This window comes from Somniosus microcephalus, chromosome 3 (genome assembly GCF_052327205.1).
Source record: "Somniosus microcephalus isolate GS21.2 chromosome 3, FLI_Smic_1.0, whole genome shotgun sequence".
NCBI lineage: Eukaryota > Metazoa > Chordata > Chondrichthyes > Squaliformes > Somniosidae > Somniosus > Somniosus microcephalus.
Window position 1 is genome coordinate 199,243,566 of NC_140989.1, and position 27,066 is coordinate 199,270,631.

Consider the following 27,066-nt stretch of genomic DNA (forward strand, 5'->3'; position numbering starts at 1 on the left):
TGGAATGACTCTGAATCTCTGGGACGACTCCAAATCTCAGGAAATCTGAATCTCTGGGACTCTGAATCTCTGGGACTCTGAATCTCTGGGACGACTCTGAATCTCTGGGACGACTCTGAATCTCAGGGAATCTGAATCACTGGGAATCTGAATCTCTGGGACTCTGAATCTCTGGGACGCTGCATCGCTGGGACGCTGAATCTCTGGGACTCTGAATCTCTGGGACTCTGAATCTCTGGAACTCTGAATCTCTGCATCTCTGAATCTCTGGGACTCTGAATCTCTGGGACTCTGAATCTCTGGGACTCTGAAACTCTGGGACTCCCCTGAATCTCTGGGACTCTGAATCTCTAGGACTCCTCTGAATCTCTGGGTCTCTGAATCTCTGGGACTCTGAATCTCTGGGACTCTGAATCTCTGGGACTCTGAATCTCTGGGACTCTGAATCTCTGCGACTCGGAATCTCTGCGACTCTGAATCTCTGCGACTCTGAATCTCTGGGACTCTGAATTTCTGGGTCTCTGAATCTCTGGGACTCTGAATCTCTGGGACTCTGAATTTCTGTGACTCTGAATATCTGGGACTCTGAATCTCTGGGATTCTGAATTTCTGGGACTCCTCTGAATCTCTGGGACTCTGAATCTCTGGGAATCTGAATCTCTGGGACTCTGAATCTCTGGGACTCTGAATCTCTGGGTCTCTGAATCTCTGGGACTCTGAATCTCTGCGACTCTGAATCTCTGCGACTCTGAATCTCTGGGACTCTGAATCTCTGGGACTCTGAATCTCTGGGACTCTGAATCTCTGGGACTCTGAATCTCTGGGACGCTGAATCTCTGGGACGCTGAATCTCTGGGACGCGGAATCTCTGGGTCTCTGAATCTCTGGGACTCTGAATCTCTGGTACTCTGAAACTCTGGGAATCTGAATCTCTGGGACTCTGAATCTCTGGGACTCTGAACCTCTGGGACTCTGAATCTCTGGGACTCTGAATCTCTGGGACGCTGAATCTCTGGGATTCTGAATCTCTGGGACCCTGAATCTCTGGGACGACTCTGAATCTCTGGGACGACTATGAATCTCTGGGACGACTCTGAATCTCTGGGACTCTGAATCTCTGGGACTCTGAATCTCTGGGACGACTCTGAATCTCTGGGACGACTCTGAATCTCAGGCAATCTGAATCTCTGGGAATCTGAATCTCTGGGACTCTGAATCTCTGGGACTCTGAATCTCTGGGACTCTGAATCTCTGGGACTCTGAATCTCTGGGACTCTGAATCTCTGGGACTCTGAATCTCTGGGATGCTGCATCGCTGGGACGCTGAATCACTGGGACTCTGAATCTCTGGGACTCTGAATCTCTGGGACTCTGAATCTCTGGGACTCTGAATTTCTGGGACGCTGAACCTCTGTGACACTGAATCTCTGGGACTCTGAATCTCTGGGACTCTGAATCTCTGGGACTCTGAATCTCTGCGAATCTGAATCTCTGGGATGCTGAATCACTGGGACTCTGAATCTCTGGGACTCTGAATCTCTGGGACTCTGAATCTCTGTGACTCTGAATCTCTGGGATTCTGAATCTCTGGGACGCTGAATCTCTGGGACTCTGAATCTCTGGGACTCTGAATCTCTGGGACTCTGAATCTCTGGGATACTGAATCTCTGGGACTCTGAATCCCTGGGAGTCTGAATCTCTGGGAATCTGAATCCCTGGGACTCTGAAACTCTGGGAATCTGAATCTCTGGGACTCTGAATCTCTGGGACTCTGAAACTCTGGGAATCTGAATCTCTGTGACTCTGAATCTCTGGGACGACTCCGAATCTCAGGAAATCTGAATCTCTGGGACTCTGAATCTCTGGGACTCTGAATCTCTGGGACGACTCTGAATCTCTGGGACGACTCTGAATCTCAGGGAATCTGAATCACTGGGAATCTGAATCTCTGGGACTCTGAATCTCTGGGACGCTGCATCGCTGGGACGCTGAATCTCTGGGACTCTGAATCTCTGGGACTCTGAATCTCTGGAACTCTGAATCTCTGCATCTCTGAATCTCTGGGACTCTGAATCTCTGGGACTCTGAATCTCTGGGACTCTGAATCTCTGGGACTCTGAATCTCTGGGACTCTGAATCTCTGGGACTCTGAATCTCTGGGACTCCCCTGAATCTCTGGGACTCTGAATCTCTCGGACTCCTCTGAATCTCTGGGTCTCTGAATCTCTGGGACTTTGAATCTCTGGGACTCTGAATCTCTGGGACTCTGAATCTCTGGGACTCTGAATCTCTGCGACTCGGAATCTCTGCGACTCTGAATCTCTGCGACTCTGAATCTCTGGGACTCTGAATTTCTGGGACTCTGAATCTCTGGGACTCTGAATCTCTGGGACGCTGAATCTCTGGGACGCTGAATCTCTGGGACGCGGAATCTCTGGGACTCTGAATCTCTGGGACTCTGAATCTCTGGGACTCTGAATCTCTGGGACTCTGAACCTCTGGGACACTGAATCTCTGGGACTCTGAATCTCTGGGACACTGAATCTCTGGGACTCTGAATCTCTGCGACTCTGAATTTCTGGGACGACTCTGAATCTCTGGGACGACTCTGAATCTCAGGGAATCTGAATCTCTGGGAATCTGAATCTCTGGGACTCTGAATCTCTGGGACTCTGAATCTCTGGGACTCTGAATCTCTGGGATTCTGAATCTCTGGGACTCTGAATCTCTGGGACTCTGAATCTCTGGGATGCTGCATCGCTGGGACGCTGAATCACTGGGACTCTGAATCTCTGTTTCTCTGAATCTCTGGGACTCTGAATCTCTGGGACTCTGAATTTCTGGGACGCTGAACCTCTGTGACACTGAATCTCTGGGACTCTGAATCTCTGGGACTCTGAATCTCTGGGACTCTGAATCTCTGCGAATCTGGATTTCTGGGACTCTGAATCTCTGGGACTCTGAATCTCTGGGACTCTGGATCCCTGGGACTCTGAATCTCTGGGACTCTGAATCTCTGGGACTCTGAATCTCTGGGAATCTGAATCTCTGGGATGCTGAATCACTGGGACTCTGAATCTCTGGGACTCTGAATCTCTGGGACTCTGAATCTCTGTGACTCTGAATCTCTGGGATTCTGAATCTCTGGGACGCTGAATCTCTGGGACTCTGAATCCCTGGGACTCTGAATCTCTGGGACTCTGAATCTCTGGGATACTGAATCTCTGGGTCTCTGAATCCCTGGGAGTCTGAATCTCTGGGAATCTGAATCTCTGGGACTCTGAAACTCTGGGAATCTGAATCTCTGGGACTCTGAATCTCTGGTACTCTGAAACTCTGGGAATCTGTATCTCTGGGACTCTGAATCTCTGGGACTCTGAATCTCTGGGACTCTGAATCTCTGGGACTCTGAATCTCTGGGACGCTGAATCTCTGGGATTCTGAATCTCTGGGACTCTGAATCTCCGGGACGACTCTGAGTCTCTGGGACGACTATGAATCTCTGGGACGACTCTGAATCTCTGGGACTCTGAATCTCTGGGACTCTGAATCTCTGGGACGACTCTGAATCTCTGGGACGACTCTGAATCTCAGGCAATCTGAATCTCTGGGAATCTGAATCTCTGGGACTCTGAATCTCTGGGACTCTGAATCTCTGGGACTCTGAATCTCTGGGACTCTGAATCTCTGGGACTCTGAATCTCTGGGACTCTGAATCTCTGGGATGCTGCATCGCTGGGACGCTGAATAACTGGGACACTGAATCTCTGGGACTCTGAATCTCTGGGACTCTGAATCTCTGGGACTCTGAATTTCTGGGACGCTGAACCTCTGTGACACTGAATCTCTGGGACTCTGAATCTCTGGGACTCTGAATCTCTGGGACTCTGAATCTCTGCGAATCTGAATCTCTGGGATGCTGAATCACTGGGACTCTGAATCTCTGGGACTCTGAATCTCTGGGACTCTGAATCTCTGTTACTCTGAATCTCTGGGATTCTGAATCTCTGGGACGCTGAATCTTTGGGACTCTGAATCTCTGGGACTCTGAATCTCTGGGACTCTGAACCTCTGGGATACTGAATCTCTGGGACTCTGAATCCCTGGGAGTCTGAATCTCTGGGAATCTGAATCCCTGGGACTCTGAAACTCTGGGAATCTGAATCTCTGGGACTCTGAATCTCTGGGAATCTGAAACTCTGGGAATCTGAATCTCTGGGACTCTGAATCTCTGGGACGACTCTGAATCTCTGGGACGACTCTGAATCTCAGGCAATCTGAATCTCTGGGAATCTGAATCTCTGGGACTCTGAATCTCTGGGACTCTGAATCTCTGGGACTCTGAATCTCTGGGACTCTGAATCTCTGGGACTCTGAATCTCTGGGACTCTGAATCTCTGGGATGCTGCATCGCTGGGACGCTGAATCACTGGGACTCTGAATCTCTGGGACTCTGAATCTCTGGGACTCTGAATCTCTGGGACTCTGAATTTCTGGGACGCTGAACCTCTGTGACACTGAATCTCTGGGACTCTGAATCTCTGGGACTCTGAATCTCTGGGACTCTGAATCTCTGCGAATCTGAATCTCTGGGATGCTGAATCACTGGGACTCTGAATCTCTGGGACTCTGAATCTCTGGGACTCTGAATCTCTGTGACTCTGAATCTCTGGGATTCTGAATCTCTGGGACGCTGAATCTCTGGGATTCTGAATCTCTGGGACTCTGAATCTCTGGGACTCTGAATCTCTGGGATACTGAATCTCTGGGACTCTGAATCCCTGGGAGTCTGAATCTCTGGGAATCTGAATCCCTGGGACTCTGAAACTCTGGGAATCTGAATCTCTGGGACTCTGAATCTCTGGGACTCTGAAACTCTGGGAATCTGAATCTCTGGGACTCTGAATCTCTGGGACGACTCCGAATCTCAGGAAATCTGAATCTCTGGGACTCTGAATCTCTGGGACTCTGAATCTCTGGGACGACTCTGAATCTCTGGGACGACTCTGAATCTCAGGGAATCTGAATCACTGGGAATCTGAATCTCTGGGACTCTGAATCTCTGGGACGCTGGGACGCTGAATCTCTGGGACTCTGAATCTCTGGGACTCTGAATCTCTGGAACTCTGAATCTCTGCATCTCTGAATCTCTGGGACTCTGAATCTCTGGGACTCTGAATCTCTGGGACTCTGAATCTCTGGGACTCTGAATCTCTGGGACTCTGAATCTCTGGGACTCTGAATCTCTGGGACTCCCCTGAATCTCTGGGACTCTGAATCTCTCGGACTCCTCTGAATCTCTGGGTCTCTGAATCTCTGGGACTCTGAATCTCTGGGACTCTGAATCTCTGGGACTCTGAATCTCTGGGACTCTGAATCTCTGCGACTCGGAATCTCTGCGACTCTGAATCTCTGCGACTCTGAATCTCTGGGACTCTGAATTTCTGGGACTCTGAATCTCTGGGACTCTGAATCTCTGGGACGCTGAATCTCTGGGACGCTGAATCTCTGGGACGCGGAATCTCTGGGACTCTGAATCTCTGGGACTCTGAATCTCTGGGACTCTGAATCTCTGGGACTCTGAATCTCTGGGATGCTGCATCGCTGGGACGCTGAATCACTGGGACTCTGAATCTCTGTTTCTCTGAATCTCTGGGACTCTGAATCTCTGGGACTCTGAATTTCTGGGACGCTGAACCTCTGTGACACTGAATCTCTGGGACTCTGAATCTCTGGGACTCTGAATCTCTGGGACTCTGAATCTCTGCGAATCTGGATTTCTGGGACTCTGAATCTCTGGGACTCTGAATCTCTGGGACTCTGGATCCCTGGGACTCTGAATCTCTGGGACTCTGAATCTCTGGGACTCTGAATCTCTGGGAATCTGAATCTCTGGGATGCTGAATCACTGGGACTCTGAATCTCTGGGACTCTGAATCTCTGGGACTCTGAATCTCTGTGACTCTGAATCTCTGGGATTCTGAATCTCTGGGACGCTGAATCTCTGGGACTCTGAATCTCTGGGACTCTGAATCTCTGGGACTCTGAATCTCTGGGATACTGAATCTCTGGGACTCTGAATCCCTGGGAGTCTGAATCTCTGGGAATCTGAATCTCTGGGACACTGAAACTCTGGGAATCTGAATCTCTGGGACTCTGAATCTCTGGTACTCTGAAACTCTGGGAATCTGAATCTCTGGGACTCTGAATCTCTGGGACTCTGAATCTCTGGGACTCTGAATCTCTGGGACTCTGAATCTCTGGGACGCTGAATCTCTGGGATTCTGAATCTCTGGGACTCTGAATCTCTGGGACGACTCTGAATCTCTGGGACGACTATGAATCTCTGGGACGACTCTGAATCTCTGGGACTCTGAATCTCTGGGACTCTGAATCTCTGGGACGACTCTGAATCTCTGGGACGACTCTGAATCTCAGGCAATCTGAATCTCTGGGAATCTGAATCTCTGGGACTCTGAATCTCTGGGACTCTGAATCTCTGGGACTCTGAATCTCTGGGACTCTGAATCTCTGGGACTCTGAATCTCTGGGACTCTGAATCTCTGGGATGCTGCATCGCTGGGACGCTGAATCGCTGGGACACTGAATCTCTGGGACTCTGAATCTCTGGGACTCTGAATCTCTGGGACTCTGAATCTCTGCGAATCTGAATCTCTGGGATGCTGAATCACTGGGACTCTGAATCTCTGGGACTCTGAATCTCTGGGACTCTGAATCTCTGTGATTCTGAATCTCTGGGACGCTGAATCTCTGGGACTCTGAATCTCTGGGACTCTGAACCTCTGGGATACTGAATCTCTGGGACTCTGAATCCCTGGGAGTCTGAATCTCTGGGAATCTGAATCCCTGGGACTCTGAAACTCTGGGAATCTGAATCTCTGGGACTCTGAATCTCTGGGACTCTGAAACTCTGGGAATCTGAATCTCTGGGACTCTGAATCTCTGGGACGACTCCGAATCTCAGGAAATCTGAATCTCTGGGACTCTGAATCTCTGGGACTCTGAATCTCTGGGACGACTCTGAATCTCTGGGACGACTCTGAATCTCAGGGAATCTGAATCACTGGGAATCTGAATCTCTGGGACTCTGAATCTCTGGGACGCTGCATCGCTGGGACGCTGAATCTCTGGGACTCTGAATCTCTGGGACTCTGAATCTCTGGAACTCTGAATCTCTGCATCTCTGAATCTCTGGGACTCTGAATCTCTGGGACTCTGAATCTCTGGGACTCTGAATCTCTGGGACTCTGAATCTCTGGGACTCTGAATCTCTGGGACTCTGAATCTCTGGGACTCCCCTGAATCTCTGGGACTCTGAATCTCTCGGACTCCTCTGAATCTCTGGGTCTCTGTATCTCTGGGACTCTGAATCTCTGGGACTCTGAATCTCTGGGACTCTGAATCTCTGCGACACGGAATCTCTGCGACTCTGAATCTCTGCGACTCTGAATCTCTGGGACTCTGAATTTCTGGGACTCTGAATCTCTGGGACTCTGAATCTCTGGGACGCTGAATCTCTGGGACGCGGAATCTCTGGGACTCTGAATCTCTGGGACTCTGAATCTCTGGGACTCTGAATCTCTGGGACTCTGAACCTCTGGGACACTGAATCTGTGGGAATCTGAATCTCTGGGACTCTGAATCTCTGGGACTCTGAATCTCTGCGACTCTGAATTTCTGGGATGACTCTGAATCTCTGGGACGACTCTGAATCTCAGGGAATCTGAATCTCTGGGAATCTGAATCTCTGGGATTCTGAATCTCTGGGACTCTGAATCTCTGGGACTCTGAATCTCTGGGACTCTGAATCTCTGGGATGCTGCATCGCTGGGACGCTGAATCACTGGGACTCTGAATCTCTGTCTCTTTGAATCTCTGGGACTCTGAATCTTTGGGACTCTGAATTTCTGGGACGCTGAACCTCTGTGACACTGAATCTCTGGGACTCTGAATCTCTGGGACTCTGAATTTCTGGGACTCTGAATCTCTGCGAATCTGGATTTCTGGGACTCTGAATCTCTGGGACTCTGAATCTCTGGGACTCTGGATCCCTGGGACTCTGAATCTCTGGGACTCTGAATCTCTGGGACTCTGAATCTCTGGGAATCTGAATCTCTGGGATGCTGAATCACTGGGACTCTGAATCTCTGGGACTCTGAATCTCTGGGACTCTGAATCTCTGTGACTCTGAATCTCTGGGATTCTGAATCTCTGGGACGCTGAATCTCTGGGACTCTGAATCTCTGGGACTCTGAATCTCTGGGACTCTGAATCTCTGGGATACTGAATCTCTGGGACTCTGAATCCCTGGGAGTCTGAATCTCTGGGAATCTGAATCTCTGGGACTCTGAAACTCTGGGAATCTGAATCTCTGGGACTCTGAATCTCTGGTACTCTGAAACTCTGGGAATCTGAATCTCTGGGACTCTGAATCTCTGGGACTCTGAATCTCTGGGACTCTGAATCTCTGGGACGCTGAATCTCTGGGATTCTGAATCTCTGGGACTCTGAATCTCTGGGACGACTCTGAATCTCTGGGACGACTATGAATCTCTGGGACGACTCTGAATCTCTGGGACTCTGAATCTCTGGGACTCTGAATCTCTGGGACGACTCTGAATCTCTGGGACGACTCTGAATCTCAGGCAATCTGAATCTCTGGGAATCTGAATCTCTGGGACTCTGAATCTCTGGGACTCTGAATCTCTGGGACTCTGAATCTCTGGGACTCTGAATCTCTGGGACTCTGAATCTCTGGGATGCTGCATCGCTGGGACGCTGAATCACTGGGACACTGAATCTCTGGGACTCTGAATCTCTGGGACTCTGAATCTCTTGGACTCTGAATTTCTGGGACGCTGAACCTCTGTGACACTGAATCTCTGGGACTCTGAATCTCTGGGACTCTGAATCTCTGGGACTCTGAATCTCTGCGAATCTGAATCTCTGGGATGCTGAATCACTGGGACTCTGAATCTCTGGGACTCTGAATCTCTGGGACTCTGAATCTCTGTGACTCTGAATCTCTGGGATTCTGAATCTCTGGGACGCTGAATCTCTGGGACTCTGAATCTCTGGGACTCTGAATCTCTGGGACTCTGAACCTCTGGGATACTGAATCTGTGGGACTCTGAATCCCTGGGAGTCTGAATCTCTGGGAATCTGAATCCCTGGGACTCTGAAACTCTGGGAATCTGAATCTCTGGGACTCTGAATCTCTGGGACTCTGAAACTCTGGGAATCTGAATCTCTGGGACTCTGAATCTCTGGGACGACTCCGAATCTCAGGAAATCTGAATCTCTGGGACTCTGAATCTCTGGGACTCTGAATCTCTGGGACGACTCTGAATCTCTGGGACGACTCTGAATCTCAGGGAATCTGAATCACTGGGAATCTGAATCTCTGGGACTCTGAATCTCTGGGACGCTGCATCGCTGGGACGCTGAATCTCTGGGACTCTGAATCTCTGGGACTCTGAATCTCTGGAACTCTGAATCTCTGCATCTCTGAATCTCTGGGACTCTGAATCTCTGGGACTCTGAATCTCTGGGACTCTGAATCTCTGGGACTCTGAATCTCTGGGACTCTGAATCTCTGGGACTCTGAATCTCTGGGACTCCCCTGAATCTCTGGGACTCTGAATCTCTCGGACTCCTCTGAATCTCTGGGTCTCTGAATCTCTGGGACTCTGAATCTCTGGGACTCTGAATCTCTGGGACTCTGAATCTCTGGGACTCTGAATCTCTGCGACTCGGAATCTCTGCGACTCTGAATCTCTGCGACTCTGAATCTCTGGGACTCTGAATTTCTGGGACTCTGAATCTCTGGGACTCTGAATCTCTGGGACGCTGAATCTCTGGGACGCTGAATCTCTGGGACGCGGAATCTCTGGGACTCTGAATCTCTGGGACTCTGAATCTCTGGGACTCTGAATCTCTGGGACTCTGAATCTCTGGATGCTGCATCGCTGGGACGCTGAATCACTGGGACTCTGAATCTCTGTTTCTCTGAATCTCTGGGACTCTGAATCTCTGGGACTCTGAATTTCTGGGACGCTGAACCTCTGTGACACTGAATCTCTGGGACTCTGAATCTCTGGGACTCTGAATCTCTGGGACTCTGAATCTCTGCGAATCTGGATTTCTGGGACTCTGAATCTCTGGGACTCTGAATCTCTGGGACTCTGGATCCCTGGGACTCTGAATCTCTGGGACTCTGAATCTCTGGGACTCTGAATCTCTGGGAATCTGAATCTCTGGGATGCTGAATCACTGGGACTCTGAATCTCTGGGACTCTGAATCTCTGGGACTCTGAATCTCTGTGACTCTGAATCTCTGGGATTCTGAATCTCTGGGACGCTGAATCTCTGGGACTCTGAATCTCTGGGACTCTGAATCTCTGGGACTCTGAATCTCTGGGATACTGAATCTCTGGGACTCTGAATCCCTGGGAGTCTGAATCTCTGGGAATCTGAATCTCTGGGACACTGAAACTCTGGGAATCTGAATCTCTGGGACTCTGAATCTCTGGTACTCTGAAACTCTGGGAATCTGAATCTCTGGGACTCTGAATCTCTGGGACTCTGAATCTCTGGGACTCTGAATCTCTGGGACTCTGAATCTCTGGGACGCTGAATCTCCGGGATTCTGAATCTCTGGGACTCTGAATCTCTGGGACGACTCTGAATCTCTGGGACGACTATGAATCTCTGGGACGACTCTGAATCTCTGGGACTCTGAATCTCTGGGACTCTGAATCTCTGGGACGACTCTGAATCTCTGGGACGACTCTGAATCTCAGGCAATCTGAATCTCCGGGAATCTGAATCTCTGGGACTCTGAATCTCTGGGACTCTGAATCTCTGGGACTCTGAATCTCTGGGACTCTGAATCTCTGGGACTCTGAATCTCTGGGACTCTGAATCTCTGGGATGCTGCATCGCTGGGACGCTGAATCACTGGGACACTGAATCTCTGGGACTCTGAATCTCTGGGACTCTGAATCTCTGGGACTCTGAATCTCTGCGAATCTGAATCTCTGGGATGCTGAATCACTGGGACTCTGAATCTCTGGGACTCTGAATCTCTGGGACTCTGAATCTCTGTGACTCTGAATCTCTGTGATTCTGAATCTCTGGGACGCTGAATCTCTGGGACTCTGAATCTCTGGGACTCTGAACCTCTGGGATACTGAATCTCTGGGACTCTGAATCCCTGGGAGTCTGAATCTCTGGGAATCTGAATCCCTGGGACTCTGAAACTCTGGGAATCTGAATCTCTGGGACTCTGAATCTCTGGGACTCTGAAACTCTGGGAATCTGAATCTCTGGGACTCTGAATCTCTGGGACGACTCCGAATCTCAGGAAATCTGAATCTCTGGGACTCTGAATCTCTGGGACTCTGAATCTCTGGGACGACTCTGAATCTCTGGGACGACTCTGAATCTCAGGGAATCTGAATCACTGGGAATCTGAATCTCTGGGACTCTGAATCTCTGGGACGCTGCATCGCTGGGACGCTGAATCTCTGGGACTCTGAATCTCTGGGACTCTGAATCTCTGGAACTCTGAATCTCTGCATCTCTGAATCTCTGGGACTCTGAATCTCTGGGACTCTGAATCTCTGGGACTCTGAATCTCTGGGACTCTGAATCTCTGGGACTCTGAATCTCTGGGACTCTGAATCTCTGGGACTCCCCTGAATCTCTGGGACTCTGAATCTCTCGGACTCCTCTGAATCTCTGGGTCTCTGAATCTCTGGGACTCTGAATCTCTGGGACTCTGAATCTCTGGGACTCTGAATCTCTGGGACTCTGAATCTCTGCGACACGGAATCTCTGCGACTCTGAATCTCTGCGACTCTGAATCTCTGGGACTCTGAATTTCTGGGACTCTGAATCTCTGGGACTCTGAATCTCTGGGACGCTGAATCTCTGGGACGCGGAATCTCTGGGACTCTGAATCTCTGGGACTCTGAATCTCTGGGACTCTGAATCTCTGGGACTCTGAACCTCTGGGACACTGAATCTGTGGGAATCTGAATCTCTGGGACTCTGAATCTCTGGGACTCTGAATCTCTGCGACTCTGAATTTCTGGGATGACTCTGAATCTCTGGGACGACTCTGAATCTCAGGGAATCTGAATCTCTGGGAATCTGAATCTCTGGGATTCTGAATCTCTGGGACTCTGAATCTCTGGGACTCTGAATCTCTGGGACTCTGAATCTCTGGGACTCTGAATCTCTGGGACTCTGAATCTCTGGGATGCTGCATCGCTGGGACGCTGAATCACTGGGACTCTGAATCTCTGTCTCTTTGAATCTCTGGGACTCTGAATCTCTGGGACTCTGAATTTCTGGGACGCTGAACCTCTGTGACACTGAATCTCTGGGACTCTGAATCTCTGGGACTCTGAATTTCTGGGACTCTGAATCTCTGCGAATCTGGATTTCTGGGACTCTGAATCTCTGGGACTCTGAATCTCTGGGACTCTGGATCCCTGGGACTCTGAATCTCTGGGACTCTGAATCTCTGGGAATCTGAATCTCTGGGATGCTGAATCACTGGGACTCTGAATCTCTGGGACTCTGAATCTCTGGGACTCTGAATCTCTGTGACTCTGAATCTCTGGGATTCTGAATCTCTGGGACGCTGAATCTCTGGGACTCTGAATCTCTGGGACTCTGAATCTCTGGGACTCTGAATCTCTGGGATACTGAATCTCTGGGACTCTGAATCCCTGGGAGTCTGAATCTCTGGGAATCTGAATCTCTGGGACTCTGAAACTCTGGGAATCTGAATCTCTGGGACTCTGAATCTCTGGTACTCTGAAACTCTGGGAATCTGAATCTCTGGGACTCTGAATCTCTGGGACTCTGAATCTCTGGGACTCTGAATCTCTGGGACTCTGAATCTCTGGGACGCTGAATCTCTGGGATTCTGAATCTCTGGGACTCTGAATCTCTGGGACGACTCTGAATCTCTGGGACGACTATGAATCTCTGGGACGACTCTGAATCTCTGGGACTCTGAATCTCTGGGACTCTGAATCTCTGGGACGACTCTGAATCTCTGGGACGACTCTGAATCTCAGGCAATCTGAATCTCTGGGAATCTGAATCTCTGGGACTCTGAATCTCTGGGACTCTGAATCTCTGGGACTCTGAATCTCTGGGACTCTGAATCTCTGGGACTCTGAATCTCTGGGATGCTGCATCGCTGGGACGCTGAATCACTGGGACACTGAATCTCTGGGACTCTGAATCTCTGGGACTCTGAATCTCTTGGACTCTGAATTTCTGGGACGCTGAACCTCTGTGACACTGAATCTCTGGGACTCTGAATCTCTGGGACTCTGAATCTCTGGGACTCTGAATCTCTGCGAATCTGAATCTCTGGGATGCTGAATCACTGGGACTCTGAATCTCTGGGACTCTGAATCTCTGGGACTCTGAATCTCTGTGACTCTGAATCTCTGGGATTCTGAATCTCTGGGACGCTGAATCTCTGGGACTCTGAATCTCTGGGACTCTGAATCTCTGGGACTCTGAACCTCTGGGATACTGAATCTGTGGGACTCTGAATCCCTGGGAGTCTGAATCTCTGGGAATCTGAATCCCTGGGACTCTGAAACTCTGGGAATCTGAATCTCTGGGACTCTGAATCTCTGGGACTCTGAAACTCTGGGAATCTGAATCTCTGGGACTCTGAATCTCTGGGACGACTCCGAATCTCAGGAAATCTGAATCTCTGGGACTCTGAATCTCTGGGACTCTGAATCTCTGGGACGACTCTGAATCTCTGGGACGACTCTGAATCTCAGGGAATCTGAATCACTGGGAATCTGAATCTCTGGGACTCTGAATCTCTGGGACGCTGCATCGCTGGGACGCTGAATCTCTGGGACTCTGAATCTCTGGGACTCTGAATCTCTGGAACTCTGAATCTCTGCATCTCTGAATCTCTGGGACTCTGAATCTCTGGGACTCTGAATCTCTGGGACTCTGAATCTCTGGGACTCTGAATCTCTGGGACTCTGAATCTCTGGGACTCTGAATCTCTGGGACTCCCCTGAATCTCTGGGACTCTGAATCTCTCGGACTCCTCTGAATCTCTGGGTCTCTGAATCTCTGGGACTCTGAATCTCTGGGACTCTGAATCTCTGGGACTCTGAATCTCTGCTACACGGAATCTCTGCGACTCTGAATCTCTGCGACTCTGAATCTCTGGGACTCTGAATTTCTGGGACTCTGAATCTCTGGGACTCTGAATCTCTGGGACGCTGAATCTCTGGGACGCGGAATCTCTTGGACTCTGAATCTCTGGGACTCTGAATCTCTGGGACTCTGAATCTCTGGGACTCTGAACCTCTGGGACACTGAATCTGTGGGAATCTGAATCTCTGGGACTCTGAATCTCTGGGACTCTGAATCTCTGCGACTCTGAATTTCTGGGACGACTCTGAATCTCTGGGACGACTCTGAATCTCAGGGAATCTGAATCTCTGGGAATCTGAATCTCTGGGATTCTGAATCTCTGGGACTCTGAATCTCTGGGACTCTGAATCTCTGGGACTCTGAATCTCTGGGACTCTGAATCTCTGGGACTCTGAATCTCTGGGATGCTGCATCGCTGGGACGCTGAATCACTGGGACTCTGAATCTCTGTCTCTCTGAATCTCTGGGACTCTGAATCTCTGGGACTCTGAATTTCTGGGACGCTGAACCTCTGTGACACTGAATCTCTGGGACTCTGAATCTCTGGGACTCTGAATCTCTGGGACTCTGAATCTCTGCGAATCTGGATTTCTGGGACTCTGAATCTCTGGGACTCTGAATCTCTGGGACTCTGGATCCCTGGGACTCTGAATCTCTGGGACTCTGAATCTCTGGGACTCTGAATCTCTGGGAATCTGAATCTCTGGGATGCTGAATCACTGGGACTCTGAATCTCTGGGACTCTGAATCTCTGGGACTCTGAATCTCTGTGACTCTGAATCTCTGGGATTCTGAATCTCTGGGACGCTGAATCTCTGGGACTCTGAATCTCTGGGACTCTGAATCTCTGGGACTCTGAATCTCTGGGATACTGAATCTCTGGGACTCTGAATCCCTGGGAGTCTGAATCTCTGGGAATCTGAATCTCTGGGACTCTGAAACTCTGGGAATCTGAATCTCTGGGACTCTGAATCTCTGGGACGTCTCTGAATCTCTGGAACGACTCTGAATCTCTGGGACGACTCCGAATCTCAGGAAATCTGAATCTCTGGGACTCTGAATCTCTGGGACTCTGAATCTCTGGGACGACTCTGAATCTCAGGGAATCTGAATCACTGGGAATCTGAATCTCTGGGACTCTGAATCTCTGGGACGCTGCATCGCTGGGACGCTGAATCTCTGGGACTCTGAATCTCTGGGACTCTGAATCTCTGGAACTCTGAATCTCTGCATCTCTGAATCTCTGGGACTCTGAATCTCTGGGACTCTGAATCTCTGGGACTCTGAATCTCTGGGACTCTGAATCTCTGGGACTCTGAATCTCTGGGACTCCCCTGAATCTCTGGGACGACTCTGAATCTCTGGGACGACTCTGAATCTCAGGCAATCTGAATCTCTGGGAATCTGAATCTCTGGGACTCTGAATCTCTGGGACTCTGAATCTCTGGGACTCTGAATCTCTGGGACTCTGAATCTCTGGGACTCTGAATCTCTGGGACTCTGAATCTCTGGGATGCTGCATCGCTGGGACGCTGAATCACTGGGACTCTGAATCTCTGGGACTCTGAATCTCTGGGACTCTGAATCTCTGGGACTCTGAATTTCTGGGACGCTGAACCTCTGTGACACTGAATCTCTGGGACTCTGAATCTCTGGGACTCTGAATCTCTGGGACTCTGAATCTCTGCGAATCTGAATCTCTGGGATGCTGAATCACTGGGACTCTGAATCTCTGGGACTCAGAATCTCTGGGACTCTGAATCTCTGGGACTCTGAATCTCTGGGACTCTGAATCTCTGGGACTCTGAATCTCTGGGACTCTGAATCTCTGGGATACTGAATCTCTGCGAATCTGGATTTCTGGGACTCTGAATCTCTGGGACTCTGAATCTCTGGGACTCTGGATCCCTGGGACTCTGAATCTCTGGGACTCTGAATCTCTGGGACTCTGAATCTCTGGGAATCTGAATCTCTGGGATGCTGAATCACTGGGACTCTGAATCTCTGGGACTCTGAATCTCTGGGACTCTGAATCTCTGGGACTCTGAATCTCTGGGACTCTGAATCTCTGGGACGACTCTGAATCTCTGGGACGACTCTGAATCTCAGGCAATCTGAATCTCTGGGAATCTGAATCTCTGGGACTCTGAATCTCTGGGACTCTGAATCTCTGGGACTCTGAATCTCTGGGACTCTGAATCTCTGGGACTCTGAATCTCTGGGATGCTGCATCGCTGGGACGCTGAATCACTGGGACACTGAATCTCTGGGACTCTGAATCTCTGGGACTCTGAATCTCTTGGACTCTGAATTTCTGGGACGCTGAACCTCTGTGACACTGAATCTCTGGGACTCTGAATCTCTGGGACTCTGAATCTCTGGGACTCTGAATCTCTGCGAATCTGAATCTCTGGGATGCTGAATCACTGGGACTCTGAATCTCTGGGACTCTGAATCTCTGGGACTCTGAATCTCTGTGACTCTGAATCTCTGGGATTCTGAATCTCTGGGACGCTGAATCTCTGGGACTCTGAATCTCTGGGACTCTGAATCTCTGGGACTCTGAACCTCTGGGATACTGAATCTGTGGGACTCTGAATCCCTGGGAGTCTGAATCTCTGGGAATCTGAATCCCTAGGACTCTGAAACTCTGGGAATCTGAATCTCTGGGACTCTGAATCTCTGGGACTCTGAAACTCCGGGAATCTGAATCTCTGGGACTCTGAATCTCTGGGACGACTCCGAATCTCAGGAAATCTGAATCTCTGGGACTCTGAATCTCTGGGACTCTGAATCTCTGGGACGACTCTGAATCTCTGGGACGACTCTGAATCTCAGGGAATCTGAATCACTGGGAATCTGAATCTCTGGGACTCTGAATCTCTGGGACGCTGCATCGCTGGGACGCTGAATCTCTGGGACTCTGAATCTCTGGGACTCTGAATCTCTGGAACTCTGAATCTCTGCATCTCTGAATCTCTGGGACTCTGAATCTCTGGGACTCTGAATCTCTGGGACTCTGAATCTCTGGGACTCTGAATCTCTGGGACTCTGAATCTCTGGGACTCTGAATCTCTGGGACTCCCCTGAATCTCTGGGACTCTGAATCTCTCGGACTCCTCTGAATCTCTGGGTCTCTGAATCTCTGGGACTCTGAATCTCTGGGACTCTGAATCTCTGGGACTCTGAATCTCTGGGACTCTGAATCTCTGCGACTCGGAATCTCTGCGACTCTGAATCTCTGCGACTCTGAATCTCTGGGACTCTGAATTTCTGGGACTCTGAATCTCTGGGACTCTGAATCTCTGGGACGCTGAATCTCTGGGACGCTGAATCTCTGGGACGCGGAATCTCTGGGACTCTGAATCTCTGGGACTCTGAATCTCTGGGACTCTGAATCTCTGGGACTCTGAATCTCTGGATGCTGCATCGCTGGGACGCTGAATCACTGGGACTCTGAATCTCTGTTTCTCTGAATCTCTGGGACTCTGAATCTCTGGGACTCTGAATTTCTGGGACGCTGAACCTCTGTGACACTGAATCTCTGGGACTCTGAATCTCTGGGACTCTGAATCTCTGGGACTCTGAATCTCTGGGACTCTGAATCTCTGGGACTCTGAATCTCTGGGACTCTGAATCTCTGGGATGCTGCATCGCTGGGACGCTGAATCACTGGGACTCTGAATCTCTGGGACTCTGAATCTCTGGGACTCTGAATCTCTGGGACTCTGAATTTCTGGGACGCTGAACCTCTGTGACACTGAATCTCTGGGACTCTGAATCTCTGGGACTCTGAATCTCTGGGACTCTGAATCTCTGCGAATCTGAATCTCTGGGATGCTGAATCACTGGGACTCTGAATCTCTGGGACTCAGAATCTCTGGGACTCTGAATCTCTGGGACTCTGAATCTCTGGGACTCTGAATCTCTGGGACTCTGAATCTCTGGGACTCTGAATCTCTGGGATACTGAATCTCTGCGAATCTGGATTTCTGGGACTCTGAATCTCTGGGACTCTGAATCTCTGGGACTCTGGATCCCTGGGACTCTGAATCTCTGGGACTCTGAATCTCTGGGACTCTGAATCTCTGGGAATCTGAATCTCTGGGATGCTGAATCACTGGGACTCTGAATCTCTGGGACTCTGAATCTCTGGGACTCTGAATCTCTGGGACTCTGAATCTCTGGGACTCTGAATCTCTGGGACGACTCTGAATCTCTGGGACGACTCTGAATCTCAGGCAATCTGAATCTCTGGGAATCTGAATCTCTGGGACTCTGAATCTCTGGGACTCTGAATCTCTGGGACTCTGAATCTCTGGGACTCTGAATCTCTGGGACTCTGAATCTCTGGGATGCTGCATCGCTGGGACGCTGAATCACTGGGACACTGAATCTCTGGGACTCTGAATCTCTGGGACTCTGAATCTCTTGGACTCTGAATTTCTGGGACGCTGAACCTCTGTGACACTGAATCTCTGGGACTCTGAATCTCTGGGACTCTGAATCTCTGGGACTCTGAATCTCTGCGAATCTGAATCTCTGGGATGCTGAATCACTGGGACTCTGAATCTCTGGGACTCTGAATCTCTGGGACTCTGAATCTCTGTGACTCTGAATCTCTGGGATTCTGAATCTCTGGGACGCTGAATCTCTGGGACTCTGAATCTCTGGGACTCTGAATCTCTGGGACTCTGAACCTCTGGGATACTGAATCTGTGGGACTCTGAATCCCTGGGAGTCTGAATCTCTGGGAATCTGAATCCCTAGGACTCTGAAACTCTGGGAATCTGAATCTCTGGGACTCTGAATCTCTGGGACTCTGAAACTCCGGGAATCTGAATCTCTGGGACTCTGAATCTCTGGGACGACTCCGAATCTCAGGAAATCTGAATCTCTGGGACTCTGAATCTCTGGGACTCTGAATCTCTGGGACGACTCTGAATCTCTGGGACGACTCTGAATCTCAGGGAATCTGAATCACTGGGAATCTGAATCTCTGGGACTCTGAATCTCTGGGACGCTGCATCGCTGGGACGCTGAATCTCTGGGACTCTGAATCTCTGGGACTCTGAATCTCTGGAACTCTGAATCTCTGCATCTCTGAATCTCTGGGACTCTGAATCTCTGGGACTCTGAATCTCTGGGACTCTGAATCTCTGGGACTCTGAATCTCTGGGACTCTGAATCTCTGGGACTCTGAATCTCTGGGACTCCCCTGAATCTCTGGGACTCTGAATCTCTCGGACTCCTCTGAATCTCTGGGTCTCTGAATCTCTGGGACTCTGAATCTCTGGGACTCTGAATCTCTGGGACTCTGAATCTCTGGGACTCTGAATCTCTGCGACTCGGAATCTCTGCGACTCTGAATCTCTGCGACTCTGAATCTCTGGGACTCTGAATTTCTGGGACTCTGAATCTCTGGGACTCTGAATCTCTGGGACGCTGAATCTCTGGGACGCTGAATCTCTGGGACGCGGAATCTCTGGGACTCTGAATCTCTGGGACTCTGAATCTCTGGGACTCTGAATCTCTGGGACTCTGAATCTCTGGATGCTGCATCGCTGGGACGCTGAATCACTGGGACTCTGAATCTCTGTTTCTCTGAATCTCTGGGACTCTGAATCTCTGGGACTCTGAATTTCTGGGACGCTGAACCTCTGTGACACTGAATCTCTGGGACTCTGAATCTCTGGGACTCTGAATCTCTGGGACTCTGAATCTCTGCGAATCTGGATTTCTGGGACTCTGAATCTCTGGGACTCTGAATCTCTGGGACTCTGGATCCCTGGGACTCTGAATCTCTGGGACTCTGAATCTCTGGGACTCTGAATCTCTGGGAATCTGAATCTCTGGGATGCTGAATCACTGGGACTCGGAATCTCTGGGACTCTGAATCTCTGGGACTCTGAATCTCTGTGACTCTGAATCTCTGGGATTCTGAATCTCTGGGACGCTGAATCTCTGGGACTCTGAATCTCTGGGACTCTGAATCTCTGGGACTCTGAATCTCTGGGATACTGAATCTCTGGGACTCTGAATCCCTGGGAGTCTGAATCTCTGGGAATCTGAATCTCTGGGACACTGAAACTCTGGGAATCTGAATCTCTGGGACTCTGAATCTCTGGTACTCTGAAACTCTGGGAATCTGAATCTCTGGGACTCTGAATCTCTGGGACTCTGAATCTCTGGGACTCTGAATCTCTGGGACTCTGAATCTCTGGGACGCTGAATCTCCGGGATTCTGAATCTCTGGGACTCTGAATCTCTGGGACGACTCTGAATCTCTGGGACGACTATGAATCTCTGGGACGACTCTGAATCTCTGGGACTCTGAATCTCTGGGACTCTGAATCTCTGGGACGACTCTGAATCTCTGGGACGACTCTGAATCTCAGGCAATCTGAATCTCTGGGAATCTGAATCTCTGGGACTCTGAATCTCTGGGACTCTGAATCTCTGGGACTCTGAATCTCTGGGACTCTGAATCTCTGGGACTCTGAATCTCTGGGACTCTGAATCTCTGGGATGCTGCATCGCTGGGACGCTGAATCACTGGGACACTGAATCTCTGGGACTCTGAATCTCTGGGACTCTGAATCTCTGGGACTCTGAATCTCTGCGAATCTGAATCTCTGGGATGCTGAATCACTGGGACTCTGAATCTCTGGGACTCTGAATCTCTGGGACTCTGAATCTCTGTGACTCTGAATCTCTGTGATTCTGAATCTCTGGGACGCTGAATCTCTGGGACTCTGAATCTCTGGGACTCTGAACCTCTGGGATACTGAATCTCTGGGACTCTGAATCCCTGGGAGTCTGAATCTCTGGGAATCTGAATCCCTGGGACTCTGAAACTCTGGGAATCTGAATCTCTGGGACTCTGAATCTCTGGGACTCTGAAACTCTGGGAATCTGAATCTCTGGGACTCTGAATCTCTGGGACGACTCCGAATCTCAGGAAATCTGAATCTCTGGGACTCTGAATCTCTGGGACTCTGAATCTCTGGGACGACTCTGAATCTCTGGGACGACTCTGAATCTCAGGGAATCTGAATCACTGGGAATCTGAATCTCTGGGACTCTGAATCTCTGGGACGCTGCATCGCTGGGACGCTGAATCTCTGGGACTCTGAATCTCTGGGACTCTGAATCTCTGGAACTCTGAATCTCTGCATCTCTGAATCTCTGGGACTCTGAATCTCTGGGACTCTGAATCTCTGGGACTCTGAATCTCTGGGACTCTGAATCTCTGGGACTCTGAATCTCTGGGACTCTGAATCTCTGGGACTCCCCTGAATCTCTGGGACTCTGAATCTCTCGGACTCCTCTGAATCTCTGGGTCTCTGAATCTCTGGGACTCTGAATCTCTGGGACTCTGAATCTCTGGGACTCTGAATCTCTGGGACTCTGAATCTCTGCGACACGGAATCTCTGCGACTCTGAATCTCTGCGACTCTGAATCTCTGGGACTCTGAATTTCTGGGACTCTGAATCTCTGGGACTCTGAATCTCTGGGACGCTGAATCTCTGGGACGCGGAATCTCTGGGACTCTGAATCTCTGGGACTCTGAATCTCTGGGACTCTGAATCTCTGGGACTCTGAACCTCTGGGAAACTGAATCTGTGGGAATCTGAATCTCTGGGACTCTGAATCTCTGGGACTCTGAATCTCTGCGACTCTGAATTTCTGGGATGACTCTGAATCTCTGGGACGACTCTGAATCTCAGGGAATCTGAATCTCTGGGAATCTGAATCTCTGGGATTCTGAATCTCTGGGACTCTGAATCTCTGGGACTCTGAATCTCTGGGACTCTGAATCTCTGGGACTCTGAATCTCTGGGACTCTGAATCTCTGGGATGCTGCATCGCTGGGACGCTGAATCACTGGGACTCTGAATCTCTGTCTCTTTGAATCTCTGGGACTCTGAATCTCTGGGACTCTGAATTTCTGGGACGCTGAACCTCTGTGACACTGAATCTCTGGGACTCTGAATCTCTGGGACTCTGAATTTCTGGGACTCTGAATCTCTGCGAATCTGGATTTCTGGGACTCTGAATCTCTGGGACTCTGAATCTCTGGGACTCTGGATCCCTGGGACTCTGAATCTCTGGGACTCTGAATCTCTGGGACTCTGAATCTCTGGGAATCTGAATCTCTGGGATGCTGAATCACTGGGACTCTGAATCTCTGGGACTCTGAATCTCTGGGACTCTGAATCTCTGTGACTCTGAATCTCTGGGATTCTGAATCTCTGGGACGCTGAATCTCTGGGACTCTGAATCTCTGGGACTCTGAATCTCTGGGACTCTGAATCTCTGGGATACTGAATCTCTGGGACTCTGAATGCCTGGGAGTCTGAATCTCTGGGAATCTGAATCTCTGGGACTCTGAAACTCTGGGAATCTGAATCTCTGGGACTCTGAATCTCTGGTACTCTGAAACTCTGGGAATCTGAATCTCTGGGACTCTGAATCTCTGGGACTCTGAATCTCTGGGACTCTGAATCTCTGGGACTCTGAATCTCTGGGACGCTGAATCTCTGGGATTCTGAATCTCTGGGACTCTGAATCTCTGGGACGACTCTGAATCTCTGGGACGACTATGAATCTCTGGGACGACTCTGAATCTCTGGGACTCTGAATCTCTGGGACTCTGAATCTCTGGGACGACTCTGAATCTCTGGGACGACTCTGAATCTCAGGCAATCTGAATCTCTGGGAATCTGAATCTCTGGGACTCTGAATCTCTGGGACTCTGAATCTCTGGGACTCTGAATCTCTGGGACTCTGAATCTCTGGGACTCTGAATCTCTGGGATGCTGCATCGCTGGGACGCTGAATCACTGGGACACTGAATCTCTGGGACTCTGAATCTCTGGGACTCTGAATCTCTTGGACTCTGAATTTCTGGGACGCTGAACCTCTGTGACACTGAATCTCTGGGACTCTGAATCTCTGGGACTCTGAATCTCTGGGACTCTGAATCTCTGCGAATCTGAATCTCTGGGATGCTGAATCACTGGGACTCTGAATCTCTGGGACTCTGAATCTCTGGGACTCTGAATCTCTGTGACTCTGAATCTCTGGGATTCTGAATCTCTGGGACGCTGAATCTCTGGGACTCTGAATCTCTGGGACTCTGAATCTCTGGGACTCTGAACCTCTGGGATACTGAATCTGTGGGACTCTGAATCCCTGGGAGTCTGAATCTCTGGGAATCTGAATCCCTGGGACTCTGAAACTCTGGGAATCTGAATCTCTGGGACTCTGAATCTCTGGGACTCTGAAACTCTGGGAATCTGAATCTCTGGGACTCTGAATCTCTGGGACGACTCCGAATCCCAGGAAATCTGAATCTCTGGGACTCTGAATCTCTGGGACTCTGAATCTCTGGGACGACTCTGAATCTCTGGGACGACTCTGAATCTCAGGGAATCTGAATCACTGGGAATCTGAATCTCTGGGACTCTGAATCTCTGGGACGCTGCATCGCTGGGACGCTGAATCTCTGGGACTCTGAATCTCTGGGACTCTGAATCTCTGGAACTCTGAATCTCTGCATCTCTGAATCTCTGGGACTCTGAATCTCTGGGACTCTGAATCTCTGGGACTCTGAATCTCTGGGACTCTGAATCTCTGGGACTCTGAATCTCTGGGACTCTGAATCTCTGGGACTCCCCTGAATCTCTGGGACTCTGAATCTCTCGGACTCCTCTGAATCTCTGGGTCTCTGAATCTCTGGGACTCTGAATCTCTGGGACTCTGAATCTCTGGGGCTCTGAATCTCTGCTACACGGAATCTCTGCGACTCTGAATCTCTGCGACTCTGAATCTCTGGGACTCTGAATTTCTGGGACTCTGAATCTCTGGGACTCTGAATCTCTGGGACGCTGAATCTCTGGGACGCGGAATCTCTTGGACTCTGAATCTCTGGGACTCTGAATCTCTGGGACTCTGAATCTCTGGGACTCTGAACCTCTGGGACACTGAATCTGTGGGAATCTGAATCTCTGGGACTCTGAATCTCTGGGACTCTGAATCTCTGCGACTCTGAATTTCTGGGACGACTCTGAATCTCTGGGACGACTCTGAATCTCAGGGAATCTGAATCTCTGGGAATCTGAATCTCTGGGATTCTGAATCTCTGGGACTCTGAATCTCTGGGACTCTGAATCTCTGGGACTCTGAATCTCTGGGACTCTGAATCTCTGGGACTCTGAATCTCTGGGATGCTGCATCGCTGGGACGCTGAATCACTGGGACTCTGAATCTCTGTCTCTCTGAATCTCTGGGACTCTGAATCTCTGGGACTCTGAATTTCTGGGACGCTGAACTTCTGTGACACTGAATCTCTGGGACTCTGAATCTCTGGGACTCTGAATCTCTGGGACTCTGAATCTCTGCGAATCTGGATTTCTGGGACTCTGAATCTCTGGGACTCTGAATCTCTGGGACTCTGGATCCCTGGGACTCTGAATCTCTGGGACTCTGAATCTCTGGGACTCTGAATCTCTGGGAATCTGAATCTCTGGGATGCTGAATCACTGGGACTCTGAATCTCTGGGACTCTGAATCTCTGGGACTCTGAATCTCTGTGACTCTGAATCTCTGGGATTCTGAATCTCTGGGACGCTGAATCTCTGGGACTCTGAATCTCTGGGACTCTGAATCTCTGGGACTCTGAATCTCTGGGATACTGAATCTCTGGGACTCTGAATCCCTGGGAGTCTGAATCTCTGGGAATCTGAATCTCTGGGACTCTGAAACTCTGGGAATCTGAATCTCTGGGACTCTGAATCTCTGGGATGTCTCTGAATCTCTGGAACGACTCTGAATCTCTGGGACGACTCCGAATCTCAGGAAATCTGAATCTCTGGGACTCTGAATCTCTGGGACTCTGAATCTCTGGGACGACTCTGAATCTCAGGGAATCTGAATCACTGGGAATCTGAATCTCTGGGACTCTGAATCTCTGGGACGCTGCATCGCTGGGACGCTGAATCTCTGGGACTCTGAATCTCTGGGACTCTGAATCTCTGGAACTCTGAATCTCTGCATCTCTGAATCTCTGGGACTCTGAATCTCTGGGACTCTGAATCTCTGGGACTCTGAATCTCTGGGACTCTGAATCTCTGGGACTCTGAATCTCTGGGACTCCCCTGAATCTCTGGGACGACTCTGAATCTCTGGGACGACTCTGAATCTCAGGCAATCTGAATCTCTGGGAATCTGAATCTCTGGGACTCTGAATCTCTGGGACTCTGAATCTCTGGGACTCTGAATCTCTGGGACTCTGAATCTCTGGGACTCTGAATCTCTGGGACTCTGAATCTCTGGGATGCTGCATCGCTGGGACGCTGAATCACTGGGACTCTGAATCTCTGGGACTCTGAATCTCTGGGACCCTGAATCTCTGGGACTCTGAATTTCTGGGACGCTGAACCTCTGTGACACTGAATCTCTGGGACTCTGAATCTCTGGGACTCTGAATCTCTGGGACTCTGAATCTCTGCGAATCTGAATCTCTGGGATGCTGAATCACTGGGACTCTGAATCTCTGGGACTCAGAATCTCTGGGACTCTGAATCTCTGGGACTCTGAATCTCTGGGACTCTGAATCTCTGGGACTCTGAATCTCTGGGACTCTGAATCTCTGGGATACTGAATCTCTGCGAATCTGGATTTCTGGGACTCTGAATCTCTGGGACTCTGAATCTCTGGGACTCTGGATCCCTGGGACTCTGAATCTCTGGGACTCTGAATCTCTGGGACTCTGAATCTCTGGGAATCTGAATCTCTGGGATGCTGAATCACTGGGACTCTGAATCTCTGGGACTCTGAATCTCTGGGACTCTGAATCTCTGTGACTCTGAATCTCTGGGATTCTGAATCTCTGGGACGCTGAATCTCTGGGACTCTGAATCTCTGGGACTCTGAATCTCTGGGACTCTGAATCTCTGGGATACTGAATCTCTGGGACTCTGAATCCCTGGGAGTCTGAATCTCTGGGAATCTGAATCTCTGGGACTCTGAAACTCTGGGAATCTGAATCTCTGGGACTCTGAATCTCTGGGACGTCTCTGAATCTCTGGAACGACTCTGAATCTCTGGGACGACTCCGAATCTCAGGAAATCTGAATCTCTGGGACTCTGAATCTCTGGGACTCTGAATCTCTGGGACGACTCTGAATCTCAGGGAATCTGAATCACTGGGAATCTGAATCTCTGGGACTCTGAATCTCTGGGACGCTGCATCGCTGGGACGCTGAATCTCTGGGACTCTGAATCTCTGGGACTCTGAATCTCTGGAACTCTGAATCTCTGCATCTCTGAATCTCTGGGACTCTGAATCTCTGGGACTCTGAATCTCTGGGACTCTGAATCTCTGGGACTCTGAATCTCTGGGACTCCCCTGAATCTCTGGGACGACTCTGAATCTCTGGGACGACTCTGAATCTCAGGCAATCTGAATCTCTGGGAATCTGAATCTCTGGGACTCTGAATCTCTGGGACTCTGAATCTCTGGGACTCTGAATCTCTGGGACTCTGAATCTCTGGGACTCTGAATCTCTGGGACTCTGAATCTCTGGGATGCTGCATCGCTGGGACGCTGAATCACTGGGACTCTGAATCTCTGGGACTCTGAATCTCTGGGACTCTGAATCTCTGGGACTCTGAATTTCTGGGACGCTGAACCTCTGTGACACTGAATCTCTGGGACTCTGAATCTCTGGGACTCTGAATCTCTGGGACTCTGAATCTCTGCGAATCTGAATCTCTGGGATGCTGAATCACTGGGACTCTGAATCTCTGGGACTCAGAAT